Raw genomic sequence first — 16,389 nt, 5'->3', positions numbered from 1 at the left:
ATGAGCATACTGAAGTGGTTTTTAACTAGATATACTGTAAAATTGTTTGTTGTAATATTTTAAAATTGGACTAAAAACTCTTGTCACAGTCTTATGGGTGCTTTGCATCTGATTTACAAGTGTTACTAGAGAGGTAATAAACTGTTTTCTACTTTTATACTTATTTTTTGTATCAATATCCTCCTTCATCTTTTTTTAGATCTGATCCTTATTGTCAGATTGTTGTGGACAAAATCAATTATTTAGTTGCAATACAGGTCATCTTTATTTCTCATAAATATAGATTAGTGTTATAAGGAAAACTCCCAACTGAACAGCGGTTGATTGAATCTCTCCTTTCTTTAATTTACCGCCAGTATTCATCAATATTAGTATTAGCATCAATATTTGAATACTTTCCACATATGATGAGTTTTAAATTGAGTCCTTTAACATACTCTTTCACTTTTAAGATGGTTCACGGCTACTTTAGAAAGTACCTTCCAATGCAGAACGTAAGGTCATCCAGAAGAGGAAGATTATGCTCATTATACTTTCTTTGAGTTCAATGAAGGAGATGAGTTTGCTGACATCTGTGGTGAGGGCGTTAATGCCAGACTCCACTGTGGGTTTCATGCTTAAAGTTGAGGTAAAGAGCGGGCAGTCGCTTTTTATGTCCAAGAGGTCCCTTGTACAAAGCGAGACAAGTGGCGCAATTAGTGGTGACACCGGTGTCCGATTTGTAATCTAACCTTTTATATTGTTCTGTTTATTACTTTGTATACCATTGTCTTTATTAACAGTTAATTCTTTAATTTTTAAGTTATTACCGTTTTTAGTTTGTGTATGCCATAAACAGTGTGTAAAATAAGCCTAGGCACTACAATGGGATTTCTTCTAAACTGCCCTACTCTTTGCCTCTTTTTTCAATTGGAGACAAAGAAGAAGGAGCTCCAAACTGCTCAACACAATGTAGACATCAAGTACACAGTACTAAATTCTGCGTTTTGAGCGAGCTATGACCGGTTGCACCACTAGTTTCCAGGTTCCAAAAAGCTGAAGAACACCAGTGACCAATTGCCCACTGTTAATAGAGGCCTTAGGTTATGTAACCAATCATTCATCTTAGTCAATAAGTAATTTATTGTTCTAGACTGACAATAACTTGCATTACCCAAATCAATACAGTAGACTCCCTCTTATCCGGACACCTTTTAACCAGACATCGGTTTAACTGGACTACACTCGGCAGAAATGACATCTCTTTAACCGGACAATTTTTATCAGCACATCGGTTTAACTGGACTTGATCGGCAGGAAGTGGGCGGTACTGAAACGACCATTCTCGTGGGAAAGATTTGAGACCAGTGATCTTGTGTCTAAATACAATGCTCTCCTAAAATTAAGTAAAATATGTATTTAAACGGTCCGTTTTTATGAGTTTTTGGAGACGTCGGTTTATCTAGATAAACCCGCTCTGGACTGGCCTCGGTCCCGAAAAGTCCGGATAAGAGACGGTCTACTGTACAAGAAAAAAGTAATCAGTGCTGACTATATCAATTGATGTAACCGCGCAACGAGCACTCCTATCGGCCTTCATCAATTGATGTAGTTGCTCAACCCCCACTACATTAGTTTAGTATGAGCTCACAGCTCAGCCATTGCCAGGGAACATTAAAATCATTGCTAGCCTGTAGCTTAGAATGTGAGCTTTATTTTGGTGTTGGTTGGAACTAAAATTTCCCGTAAAATCCAGTCTAACAATGCTTTTTGTCCCGATTTCGGGGATTTTCTCTCTCCAAGCCACAGACTACTCATCCAGGCAGTGCTGATACCTTTGGGTGTTTTAGGGAACTACGTCCAATTTCGGGGTAACGTAGTACAATCACCACTACTCTTTTGTCTTACTATAAATAACTATTTAACTAAATAAACTAAACATGTGCAAATGACATTGTGAATGACCACTAAAGTAAGTATTCACGGACGCTGTAATAAACTTTTTTAGATATTGTTCGGCCTGCAGTCGGTGGAAGACTAAATAGTTCTACGGAATTGCAATGAACCAATCAGTAAATTTGACAATCAAAATACAGTAAACCTTTGATAGCTCAGCATGGGCTGAACTATTTTGTCAAGTGATATTTAATAATGGTTACTATTGAGATGTAAGCTGACTTGAATATAAATCTGTCATTTATTTATTAATTTATTCATTTTATAATTTATTTCAGATATATAATCGTGTTCCCGCAAACCTTATATAAATCTTACTGCGGTGTTATGAAGCTTTTGAATTCTTTCCATGCCCTCATTTGTGATGCTGTTGCCATATGCGGGAAAACAGTAGTAGAGCACTGACAAGATAATTGATTGAATCAGCTGAATCTTAGCTGTCTCAGGTAGGATGGTTCGGTATTTGTACAGACCCCGCAATCTACCCAACAACAGCTGGGAAACACGGGTGATATGCTCTAGTTTTACCTGCATGCCTCCATCAATGTTCCATTGAACATTGTTGGGTGGACCAATATGAAGAACAGTGCATTTTTGGACCACTCACTGATGTTCGCCAAATCCAAGTTCACTCTCGCAACAGCCTAGTTAATTGAATTGACATAATAGGATAAATGCAGCTGACAATCTTCAGCATAGGCGTGCACATTGCAGAACTGCTCGCAACTGGAAAAGTCTGCAGTGTACAGAGTGAATAAAATGGGACCCAGACAGCTCCCCTGCGGCACCCCCTGACTTTGTGAAAGGGATGTGAAACATCAGCTCCCACTCTAGTCACCTGTTCTCTTTTTTCCAAGTAGCACTGCATCCAAGAAATTGCATTATTCATAAAACCAAGATGTCTCAATTTAACAAGGAATTAACTGTGGCTTATCGAGTCAAAACGCCTGTGAGTAGTCAAGCATGGCTACAGAGCTACACCTGCCCCGATCCCTTGCCTCAGACAAGTCTGCAAACATATTTACAAATGCAGTGCAGGTACCGTAGTTTCTTCTAAACCCTGACTGTAATTTTAGAAGTATATGTTCTTTTTCTAAATGTTCTAAAATTTGTTTTATAGCTAATTTTTCCAATACTTTTGATATTGCTGGCAAGACTGATATAGACCTGAGCTCACTGAAGTAAGTAGGATTAGATTTTTTTGGCAATGGATGGACAATACTAGTTTTCCATGTTTGAGGAAATTTGCCTGATCCTAATGAACCCAGTAGTGCATACAAATTGCGTAAAATAATTTGTCACACTAACTTTGGACAAAGAAATAGTATAAAACTGCCATTTTGGAGTAGTGATGGGCGATACGGACGCGTATCGCGATACGATACTTATCGGAAAAAAATATCGTATCGCCGTATTGAATCGGGCGTCTGTATCACGATACGCGAATCCTATCGTGAAAAATATCGAAAAACGATACGTATCGTATCGTTTCCCCACTCCCCTACCTAACCTAGAAACGGCAAATTTATAAGTACCTGGGGACCAAGCTTTGCTCGGGGAAAATCATTAGTTTACTCTGAAAACAGTCCTTGTACTGCAGATACATTAATCCATTTCCACACTCCACACTGCTCGCCTTTACTACTTCCTTCACAACTCCCTACGTCTTGGACCTGTTTCCCTAACCTTCCCATCCCATAGCATTTTATGATTGCAGATACAGTAATTGCCACAGACAGTTCCCACACTCTGCACTGCTAGTGCTAGATAGAACGCTAGTGGAAATGGGCTGGACTGGGATGGGACTGGTACATTATCAAGTAAAAACCAAAAATACAGACGTCAAAAACTCCTATTTCAAACTACACATCCACAGAGTACAGATTTTGCAGTTTGCTTAGCCTGCAAAAAAAGCTTAAAAATATCGTTTTGAAATGAATCGTATCGCTCTATGTGCCGATATAAATACAAATATCGTATCGTATCGTCCCTCGCGTATCGCGATATTCCGATACGATACGATACATATCGCACATCACTATTTTGGAGAGTTAGTTTACACAAAATTTTTTTGGGGGGGGGGGTACCCCCGAACCGCCCAGACCCCCTGGTTCGCCCTCCCTTGTAGCTGTTCTAGATCTGCCACTGTTAAGGAGGGACAAATTGCTTTAATCATCAAAATACTCAAGTCATCTACTCCAACTGCTCTAGAGGTTATTTCATTTATCACAGTTTTCACATCCTTTTCTGAGACTGATTTAAAGTTAAATAAATTGTTTATTCCTTTTTCCTTTTGTTGATATAAAAATCAATTAAGTCTGTGTCTGCATTAAAAAAACATCCTATTTTTACAACTGTAATCATTCATGTCATCCATCGACTTTAAAACGTGTTTGGGAGTTGAATATCAGATTTTTCCAGTACATTCCAAAATATTTCCTATACATTTCGAAAAAATTCTTGAATCTTAACAGTCTGCCAGGTTATCAGCAAAATATTTATTTTTTTGCCGTCCATATAACACAATTAAGTCCTAATTCTCTTATACTCCGACCAATCCTAATCTAGTTTTCTTAAACTTTGTTCTAAGTTTATGAGTAGGGAGTAAATTATCTAACTGTTGGGGATTGGGGTTGTTTGTCATTGAGAGTAAAAATGAGATACCTAGATTATGTTGTGGTCTCGGCAACAGTGGGGATCTTCTGCTGTGATTGAGGCAACACCAATGATCAGCATTTCGGTAGCCAATGTTTCAGATAACCGGGCTTCGTATAATCGATACCCTACTTTATCATGGAGATCTCCATTGTTAATTGTTATTATCACTGTTATAAACATGGCAAAACAAACAAGACTTAGTAACGAGCAAAATTTTAATTTTTTATTGCAAGTACAACAAAAACAACAGTTATCGCTATATTTAAAATCAATCGTACCTTGTGCAATTGTAACTTATCTAATGACAAGAGTCTTTAAAAACATGTCTATACTTTACAACGAAAAACTATTAAAATAATATTTTTACATGTAGTTATGTACAAAAATTGACAGCATTATATTTACTTTAAAAACAACGAATACCATTGTATATACTCGTTTTGAAAGTATATACAACAGTAAGTAACAAATCCGTAGTACCCTAAAGATAGTAAATACATCGATGGTAAGAACATTTGGTTCCAGTTCAGTATCACAATTGAATGTAACCACCATGTTTATATCGATATACAAAACAACAAAAATACATCGAACGAGATTCGCACTTTTGTTGATTTTTGTCTTTTCAGTCTTGAGGTGGCAAAATTACAGTATATACATAAATACATGTTACATTTACAAGGACTGTACAAGGCTAAACAAGGCAGGGTTGATATTTAAACTAATCAATTCATCACAAGTATATGCGGCGCAGGTCAGAAGGTGAAGTTATCATGTTGCACTGCGGACATAGCTTTTTTGCTCCCTGGAACAATATACACATCAATTAGGCATTATACCATTGAAAATTATCTTTAGTTAACTGGTTGGGGAATATTATTGAAATTTATTTACATATTCTAAATTTGTTTTATTTATCTATAGACATATTCTCAACCTTACATATAATAATGATATTGTGTTTTTGAAAGCAAACTATAATAGTGTTCTTCTCTAAACTGAAGCTCTTAGGAACCGAGCGTGGTAGCCTACACTGGTCGGTTTTCCAGTATAGGTATTTCAATTCATGATGGTGGGCTATAGTAAATCTCTGTTTCATGACTGAGTAGGTATTTGTACTTCAACTCTTGTTTAAATACAATTTAATGAAAAATACACAAGGTTTCAGATTCCTATTGCACGAGAAGAGAAGATCCTTAAGTGTTACATCTCTGTCTGTGTTAAGTGTCTGTTTTATATATGCAGACTTATTTCGTCGATGATAATATCTGTATTTTAAATATATGTCTTGTGTTGTCTTCAATGTCATTAGCTTGTCAAAGTTGTTTTCATCCAAAAATATTACATACAAATACAATTTACAATTTTATAGTAGCCTACATCATCCCTAAACAATGATATTGCAGGGAATTCACTCCACCTGCCGGTCCTCTTCCTTTTTAGATATTCAATAAATAGAAAAAGAAAACATTAAGACCGTGATTAGACGTCCGCAATTGGTTAGAAACAATATTTAACCGTACCACTTTTATTTTGGTAAAGGTTTATTTTTTTTAAATTCAGGTAAGTGGTTAAAAACTATTACGTAACCTGGTACTAAATATAGAGAGATGATGCACGTATCAAAATACTGTAACTATATGATTTAAAATTTAAGATCCACAAAAAAAAAATTAAATTTAAAATAAAATTTAAATTAAAAAAAACATTAACATTAATTTTAATTTAATTACAATTAAAATTTAAATTTAATTAAAATTTACATTTTAATTAAAATTTAAGATTGTATAATAATGCAAAGGATAGTAAAAACATCCATGTATTCTTAGGCCTAATCAAAAAACATGCAAGAACAATCATAAAGTATTACTTTTATGACACGATTTTGAACATAAAATATAACATCTCGAAACTGTACTGGTACGGTTAAAAAGTCTGAAATGTTGAAATTGTCTCCTAGTGTGGCCACCTCTAGTGAAATCATGGACTCTGTCACTTTAACAGTAGCTAGTGACAGGTCGTGAGAAAAAAAGTCGCTAATAAAAATAGCCATTTCAAAACTCACCAATGTATGAAGCCAGCATTCTTCACAATGGACATGCCAACAACAAACGGAAATCACTGGTTTCTTGTAATGCTCCTGTAAAAAAAATGATAACATCAGAAAATTTTAAACAAGTTAGATCAGCAGTAATGTAATAATAAACCCCTGAGCTCGGAATCAAACACTTACTGTAGGCAGTGTTGGGGAAGCTGGTTTCAAAATGTAGCTAGATACAATTACTGCTACAATTTCAGCTACTATTTTAGCTACTTTTCCAAATACATACTTCAATTCTACGCACATTAACGAATTGTAAAATTAATTGAACATATCAAGGAAAATAAATTGTAGTACCGTACCCAAAATATTTCCATCTCCAAGCTTTTTTAAACATATTAGGCTAAACATATATTTTAAATATAGGCCAAACCTTTTGTTACCTTTATGGTGTACTCTATGAAAGTTATTTTAAAATTATTCACTATTCAGCCAAAGAGAAATTTAAAATAATAGGAAAGGATAGAAGACTCTTTGTATGCAGACCAAGGAAGAGCTTGAGATGAATCACAACTAATAGCTGACACAGAGGTTGATGAACTCGCTTTCTCATTATTCAAAGGTTCTGTGTTGGTTCTCATTAAAAAACCAAGTTAAAATTAATACAAAGTCCTTGGTCTTCTGGGTACGACCGCGTTGAAACACTAGGAGAAATACTAGTTGCTGACGTTTTGGCTTCGTTGCAGATAGCCATCTTCAGAGCTGGTGACAGGCACTAACTGGTGCAAGCTTGCAAGGACGAAGGTTATATACACAAAATTCATCCTTGAAAAAAACAATTTTCCATTCCTGGACCAACTTGTATAAACTACAACTTGTTTTACTTGTAGATAAAAGGGACTGCCATGGGTACCAGGATGGGGCCTTTCCTTAACTCCTGATTTTTAAATGAGTATCTTAGTCAAGACAACATTTTATCATCAAAAAGTAAAGCTTAAATCATGATGTACAGCTCTAATATAAGAACACACATATTGCACTAGAGCCCAATGTCACCAATTCTATACTTTATTAACCGCACTAGAAAAAGTACAACCAGTGGTTAAGAGGTTAGGCCAACTAGCTCATCTGAGTATTGAACACAGTAAAATTTAAACAACAGACAAACAAACTGTGAGAGTGCGCAAAACACAGAGACTAATTTATGCAAGTACATGTAAGCCTTGGGAAATAAATTATGATATTGGCTTCTGAAAAGTGGCGGGATGAACTGAGGACCGTTCTACTGTACAGTAAATAACTAACCGAGGTAGACTTCGGCTATAACAAAAGGGTAATTCAAAAATTAATATACCCTATAAACAACGATGAACACATAGAAAACCTTGATATCAGCAACATTCACAGTTAGCTACAAACTAAAAACAAATAATAAATTGATTGGCAAATCAGGCACCAAATACTTTGAAAATGTACCTAATGTTGTATTTGATTACAACAAATCTGATTAGTTCTTACTTACTCTGATGTGTTGCAATGATTCTATCTTAATACAGTTTTTGAAATTTATGACTAATTACAAAGTACAAACCATGCATATGAGGCAGAGGAACTTTTCTTCTGACACTCCTTTGGACTCGGACTCGAGGTCTCGTATCCTCCTCTTGAGAGCCTCAATGACTTGAGAGTCTCCATCAGTCTTGGGCTCATCACTCCGGGAGCAATCCACCGCCATTGGCTCCTCCTTTACATTGGCAGAGTAGTTGGATATTCTCCCATTGCCGCTGGGACTGTCAACAAATCATAGTGAATAACTTAATTGCAATAACAATACAAAAAAGAGAGTGAAACCAGATATGCTTTGTTATTTCCCTGCTCATGTCTCAAAATCAATTCAATAAAGAGTGTTTCTCATGCCATTTTTAATCCTTCAAAGTCAAGAATAAATATTTGGATGAAAATAATGTTTTTAGTCAAGGCATTAGATGTTTAGGCGATTCAAAAAGGTCACTTTTAATGAATTTCCCATATAGGGAATCAGCTATTACCGTAGATCTCATAGTAAGGCCTGAATCCGGGACCGATTTACTTTTTTGTTTGGCTCTTAACTTACTCGTTTAGGAGCTACATGATGCAAAATGTACACCGGAAATAACTTTTTTATAGGCTGTATAACTCCTAAACGAGTGGATTTATAGAAAAAATATCAAAAATAAATAAGTTTTTAAATTGCAGGTTGTATCCAAAAACATAATAAAATAGGTGTTCCATAAGAAATTTCAAAGTTGGCCGCCATATTGGAAAATCGCGGCTGAATTTAGGAAAACTAAATTCATAATTTCAACTGCCACAAAAAATAAAGGAATGTCCCCCAATTAAAGTTTTCTCTAATGCATACCGTTTCCGATATCCCAATGGCCTCCTTGAATTGATCACCCTGTATATGTGTGTTTCCGTTAGCGTCAAAACTTGAGCAAAAAAAGATCTGATTTTGATGATATTTGGTACAATCGTGTAAATCTACATTTATCCTAACGAGTTCGCAAACCAGCACTTTCGGACTACTAAAACGGGGGTTTATGGGGGGTTTTATGGGATAAAAGATGGGTCTTCCCATTTTTGAACCTAAAAACATAAAATTTCATAATATTTTCTAAACCATTTTGTAGAGCATAAAAAAATGTATTAGCAGGCATATATTGAAGCGTTGTTGTATGGGTAACAGTTACGCAGATAATTCAAAAAATTGTAAATTTAAAATTCCCATATTATTTTTATGGAGAATGAATAAACTGTTGTAGTTTGTTTGTTTATGAATATATTTCAATCACATTTGGTAATTTTGTTTATTTCATACTAAGTTATCAACAATTAAATTTCAAAACTTGCCTCACTACCTTCCCCGTGGCAGCGAACCTAATAAGTACTAATTAAAAATAATGTTATTTTGATAGGAAATAAATCTGCCGATTTTAAAGGAATATTTTAGTATAAATCCAGCAAAGTAAAGGGAAATCGCTTAGTCTGCAGGATTGCTGCAGCGTGAGTATTTTACTATTAACATGAAATAAAAGCTTACTTTCAAAAGGTTAATTTCTTTTGACATTACAAAATTTGAGACCAAAACACATGATCAAAATGGTCATAGGTAGGGAAAATATCAAATGTTCCTCATATGATTTTCTTTTTCTTAGATTCTCATAACAGGGAAGAGAAAAATATAAACAGGAACCAATAGTGGTGCCTGTGTTTTATGGTAAAGGATCAGAATATAAATAAATATTGTCAATAGCAGATTGTATAGAATTAACCTTTTGCGTTCAGTCTGCCAGTTCATTGCTGTATTATTTCAACATCAGCTGTTTTTGTCGCTAACATGGCTAATATCATTTGCTGCTTTTTCTGCGAGTCGGCTAGGCAGCTTCTTCTCATCTCCTTAGATCTTGTTTAGTTTCTAAGCAGTTAACTAGGTACAGTATCACCACAAAACAAACAACGTTCTGAGTAAAAAAAGTTATTTCCAGGCCAGTATTGATGGTCTTCAGAATTTTTAAGTGTTTTTATGTTTGTTAGTACCACTTCCAATCCTAACAGCAAGGAAAAGCAATGAGAAAAGCTGTTCAAACACCCACGGCCAGTTAAATTAGCCACACAATAAATCAAGACAACCTCAAATAGTTCTTCCGATCCTAAAGGGTTCCTGTTGGCATTGTTGGTTCATGTGTCATATTGAACATCAGGATTATTGTACCTGATGATGGCATCTCTAAGAGCCTCCCGTTCCTTGTCCTCAGTTGAACTGTCAGTTGAGGGCACTACGACGTCGACCTCTGAGTACTGTGTCGGCCCAAAGGTGGCAGAATCATCCTCATCGACTACTAGATCACCCTCCTCCTCGTCACCACCTCCTCTACTCCCACTGGCCATCCCAGCGCCTGTGACAAACCAACTGATAAAGCACTGTCACCAAATTGACTCTGCAAGAAATTAACATATTTTCTCTACAACTAAATTTTTTCTTATACTCAAAACAACAAAAATATTACAGTAGAGTCTCAGTTATCCAATCTTCAGTTTCTTGTGTTATCTGACTCTCCCTGCGGATTATCGAGTACCGTGAAAACGCACGCTACTTCTGTGGTATGACTGTAAACTACAGCGGTTTCATGACAACAAAAGTTTTTGTCACCCTCAACTGTTCTTAGAAGATATGCCCTAGGTTTTAGGCACCTACACTTGATTCTTTTAGCAAGCTGCACGCCACACAGTTTGTCAACTCCTCATACCTGCATCCTCTGCCACCCCTCAGGGTTGAAACTGTAATTCTCAAATGATTAAATACACTGGTTCTTAATTTCTTAAGTTCTTAATAATGGTTTATTAATTTCAGTGTTATCTGATCTTTCTGGTTATCACATCTTGTTGCAGCTGGTTTCGGTTGTATAATCAAGACTCCACAATATTTAAATTTTTAGAATCATTCCTCATTGGTAAATTATTAACTAACTAAAATTATCAATCAGTTTTAACAAACTGAAATTCATACCAGCAAAGCCCCCAACAAGAAGTGTGGAAGCTCGTATCCTACGTTGTCCAGCCCACTCATACTCCTCATAGACCTCGGAGTTGCCTTCCCCCTCTACATCTACGTTCTCCTCCTCTTCATTGATGGATCCATGCTGCAACACAGGAAAAATGTCAAGGCCTCCTCAGTTTGCTTTTGCTTTAGAAAGGAGAAAATGTAAACAACACTTTAATTAATTAAGACTTTATTTAACAAGGAGGTGATTCTTGTAGGCTATTAGAGTAAAAACCCCTCCATTGTGAGTTTCATTATTTTGAGTTTCATTATTTTTTAAACTTTCATTAGTTTATAGTACTTTTTTTAAAACAAAATGTTATATTATCTTTGTAAAGACTCATGTACAGTAGTCTCCCTCTCATCCGGACAACTTTTAACCGGACATCGGTTTAACTGGACTACTCTCGGTGGAAATGACATCTCTTTAACCGGACAATTTTTATCAGCACATCGGTTTAACCGGACTAGATCGGCAGGAAGTGGGCGATACAGAAACGACTGTTCTCGTGAGAAAGATTTGAGACCAGTGACCACGTGTCTAAATACAATGCTCTCCCAAATTTAAGTCAAATACTGTATATAGTATGATTAAACAGTCCGTTTAAACAAGTTTTTGGGGACGTTGGTTTAACCGGAAAAACCGTTATCTGGACTGGCCTCTGTCCCGAGGAGTTACTAAGAGGGAGTTTACATGTTTGTACCAAATTTCATCAAAATCGGATCATTTTTGCTCGAGTTATTGTGCTAATGGACACACACACACACACACACATATATATATATATATTTATATCCATATATTCAATATTTATATGATATTGAACGGATGGTGTTTTTGGCTTCTAAGGACCTCAAAACGAAAAAGTAAATCGGTCCTGGGTCCATGTTTTACCATGAGTATTACGGTAATAGCTTATTCCCTATATGGGAAATTTACAAAAAAATAAAACAAATTGTGTTAATACTGCTGAGCTGTTATAAATCCGAATCGAGCCGTCTGATAAAAGTTGGTACTGGATTCACTAAACCACTCATTGTCCAAGTACCAGAGTCGGCTTTGGGTGGTGCTTACTACAAAAAATACTATAGCAGTATCTCAACAATGCTATTCACATAAATATAGTTAAGTATAATGTCAGTATTTATACTCCCCCCTTTTTATTTATTTATAATTGACGGAAAATTAAGTGAATTTTTAAAAGTATTTTGTATTTTTCACCAAACACAAGGAAGGGACCCTTGGTTCTGTGTTGCCTAATGCTGGCTCTGCTGAGTAACAACCACACAGTCCCCACCAGGAGCTGGCTACCCCACAACCTTCTACTGTTGTTGGCCAGTATCCTAGATAGTGCATTACGGCCAACAATTGATCCTCTTTAAGCTGAAGATCTTTTTACAATGGCAACAATAGCTACATGTTGGTATTTTGTGTATAATTAGTACAAATGTGTTTACCTTTCTCAGACAGGTCTCCACATGATGGTTAACCTCTTCCAATGTTCCCTGGATAGGCTCGTTGCACACAGGGCAGGCTACTTCATCAGGTTTTCGCTTGCGGTATTTTATCCTTAGCCTACTTTGTCTATTCGCCCGAATCCTCTGATATGTCTGAAATTAATAATGGAGGACCAAGTTTAATGCAAAAGTATCATCAACCAGGAATAATTTCAGGAAACGGTAACTGATTATACTGTGAATTGAAACATATTATTTTATAAATTTGCATGCACTGATTAGATTACTTGAAAATAAAGGGTTATAATAGAAATGTAATGAAAAAATCTCCAAGACATGTAATTTGATATTGCCGAATAGCTCGATTAAAAGGTTTATTCGAATCACATTTGCTTTTTATTGAGGGATATCTTTAACACAGACACAGTTATTCTAAACAAAGAGACAGATCGAGTTTCAAAGAGGCATCCTTCACTACTTAAGTAAGTAGATTAGCAGTTCAGCTTGAGGTAGAATCTGAACCACTAGGCTACAACTTCATCACAAAGTAAACTTCCATGGAAGGGTTTGAACATAAAACCAGAAAGCTCAAATTCTAAAACCTCCAAAATATTTTTTTTTATAATTGCTTGTAATTTATAACTTTTTTTTAAATTTCCCCAGTTTTTCTATTGAATTTATCCTAAACTTGTAAAAAGGCAGTAAGTGTGCCGAAACCAAAGCAGCACCTTAAAAGGTTGTCATCAGAAAATATTATTTAATATTGTAATTTACTATTACAACTGGATCATAATCATAAAAACTTCCACACCTACATTTGAACAATATGAATAGTGTATGTGTAGAGTAGTTAGTTGTAATGTGTTAGTTAAGTTTTTTCGCCTGAGGACGGGATCAGATTCCAGATCCCGAAACGTTGTGTATTGTTTTTTACAATCGTGATGGAAAATGTCCACAATAAACCTTTGAACAACATTAACTCACCATCACCAACAATGAATTTCAAACAAAGAATATGAAAAGGCTATTGAACGTAACAGGTTTAACTATGTTTGAAATTTGTAATGAAAATGATGACTTCACGCTCAGGAAATGTTTGTGAAGATCATTCCAAACTATTTCATACTTTACCCAATTTCATAATGGAGGCTGCTTAAAAATAAAATTAAATCTTGTAGTTTGTGATAAAAGGCATACAGTTTTAATAAAAGAATAATGTGAAAAAGAACACCCTTTTTATTTATTTGACTCATTTAAAGTGAATTTGAATGCAAATGCTGTAGAATGGAGTGATATGTATATGTAGCTTAGTTGCTGTTTGACACCATCTGTTTCTTTAGCCATAAGTATGTATTTGAAGGTCAATTATAAAAGACAGCTTGGTTTGGTTTGAGAGAGTGTGGATTACCTCCCATCTCGCCTCAAGAGAGCCGTCGGACGACGAGAGATGTTCCCGGGGGTGCGGAGAGGACAACCTTCGTACCCTGACGTTGGCACTGAGCTTGTACAACCTCTCCAGCTCCTGGACAAAGTGGGTATCCAACTCTCCTGGTCTGAGCGTCACACCACACACGGGACAACACGACGGATCTGCCTGGAACTTCTTCTTGCCTGGAGAACACAGGATGTTGTTAAGACAGAAGGCGGTGTCACCCATCGCACTGAACTAACACTAACTGTGACTGCTGCTAACGCTAAGCAAACAAGAACAGCTGAACAGCTGCACCCCAGACTGACTCCGGCCATTCAGCTATTGTCACCGATTACCTTTGTAGCCCTCCACGGCCGATTTCACATCCCCACCCCGCCCGACTGGTATCTCTTCGCCCTCGTCGCTACAACTAATAACTACATTAAAACACAACGCACTTTGGATATGCAAATTAGGTTTGTTCGGTTGTCGTCACCCCTGCATTCCTGTCGCTGATCGGGGAGATAGGGCTAGGCCGGGGGGATGTGACTAGATCGATTGTTTTAATTAATATTTCGATATACTGTATACATTGACCTTTGTATACTGAAGTAGACATCCCATCTATATGGAGCATAGTTGAACGAGACACTTGTAGGGTTTGCTACAGTCTTCTGAACTCTGAGTGTTTGTCATTGAGCACGTTGATGTGTTCTAGCTTACAATAAGTAGTCCAATCAGATTGCATTTGTTATCAAATTGGCGTATCGGTATTTCGTCAACAATCTGTGATTTACGTCCACGCACTGTTGGTGGCACAATTAACCACTTTACTATACGTCCATTTTGATTCAAAAACTGGCGTCAACTTTAACACGTTGAAAAATTTAATAAAACTGTGTAGTGAATTCAAAACTACATGGTGATTATGCCATTTCTGGTAGGGAATGTTTAGTTTTATCAATTTTTAAATGTGAGACATATTCTTAGTAAGACTAGATTTACTTGTGTATTATAATCTAATAGCCTGGGATTGCTTGTCCATGTCCGTGCGTCTTTGTAGTCTGACATTGTGTTTATGTCCACCTTCATAATTTTAACAAAAGAATGTTAACCAGTCTACAAACATCTCTCATCAACTGAGCTGAACAATAAAATCAGCACAGCATACACACTAGTTTCAATACAATTACAACTCAGTTTTACTCTAAATACTTAATTTAAATCATTTGCCCGTGCGAATTACAGGGTGCGAATGCAGACAATACATTACGAACATCTGATTTTGATGCCCTAGTAGAGCTTCTTCCCGATGAAAAGCTTCGATAACATTCATGATAGATTCTAACGTGCGATCTGGATCTGAGTATTGAATGAACAATTACGTTAAGCAATGCATAGTGATTTTATAACATGATAACTTTTCAAATCGATTACAAATATAAGATTATATATTATACAATTTAAATAAATTGCTTACAGGTGTTCTGTTGAGAAGCACGGGTTTTTACAATAATATTTTCCTTTTAGCGCATTTCCCCATAGGGAAGTAAATATTACCGTAGGTGGCACGGTAAGACCTAGGCCCGGGACCGATTTACTTTTTCATTTTGATGTCCCCAGAGGCCAAAAACACAATTCGTTCAAAATTTTATATATACGTCCGTGGACGCGATAACTTGAGTAATTTTGTCCGATTTTGAAGAAATTTGGTTTATAGGTGTAAGGCGGGATAAACTTGAATAAGTTCACGAACCAGCATGATCGGACCATAGGAACGGGGTTTTACGGAGGGTTTTATGGGGTAAATAGTGGTTTTCCTAATTTTTGACCCTCAAAACACAAAATTTTCCAATTTCTCTCTAGACCTTTTAAAAGAGCTTTAAAAATAAATAATTTTGTATATCAAAGTGTTTTTGTACGGTTATTGGTAACGTATAAAATTTAAAAAATTGTAAATTTAAAATTCCTATGTTATTCTTATGGAGAATATTGTAAAATGTTGTAGTTTGCTTGTTTATTGATATATTTTGATCAAACTTGGCAAATATATTTATTTTGTACTAAGCTACAGTATTATTATTTTACAAAAAAATACACTTTATTAGTTTCCTTGTAGCAGCAAACCTAGGTACTCGTTAGAGCTAATGTTATTTAAATATATTTAATTAAAAATCAATTCGGACAAATGTAAATTCGCTTAGTCGGCAGGTTTGCTGCGGCGGAGGTATTATTTATTTCATCCCCCATTAAACCTAGAACTAGTTGTTTGTTGAGGTTCCACAAAACGCTCCAAAATACAAAATG

Source organism: Macrosteles quadrilineatus, unplaced genomic scaffold (assembly GCF_028750875.1).
Source record: "Macrosteles quadrilineatus isolate MER2022 unplaced genomic scaffold, UCM_ALF_1.0 Scaffold_7__1_contigs__length_78375512, whole genome shotgun sequence".
NCBI classification, from domain to species: domain Eukaryota; kingdom Metazoa; phylum Arthropoda; class Insecta; order Hemiptera; family Cicadellidae; genus Macrosteles; species Macrosteles quadrilineatus.
This window is presented reverse-complemented; position numbering follows the sequence as displayed.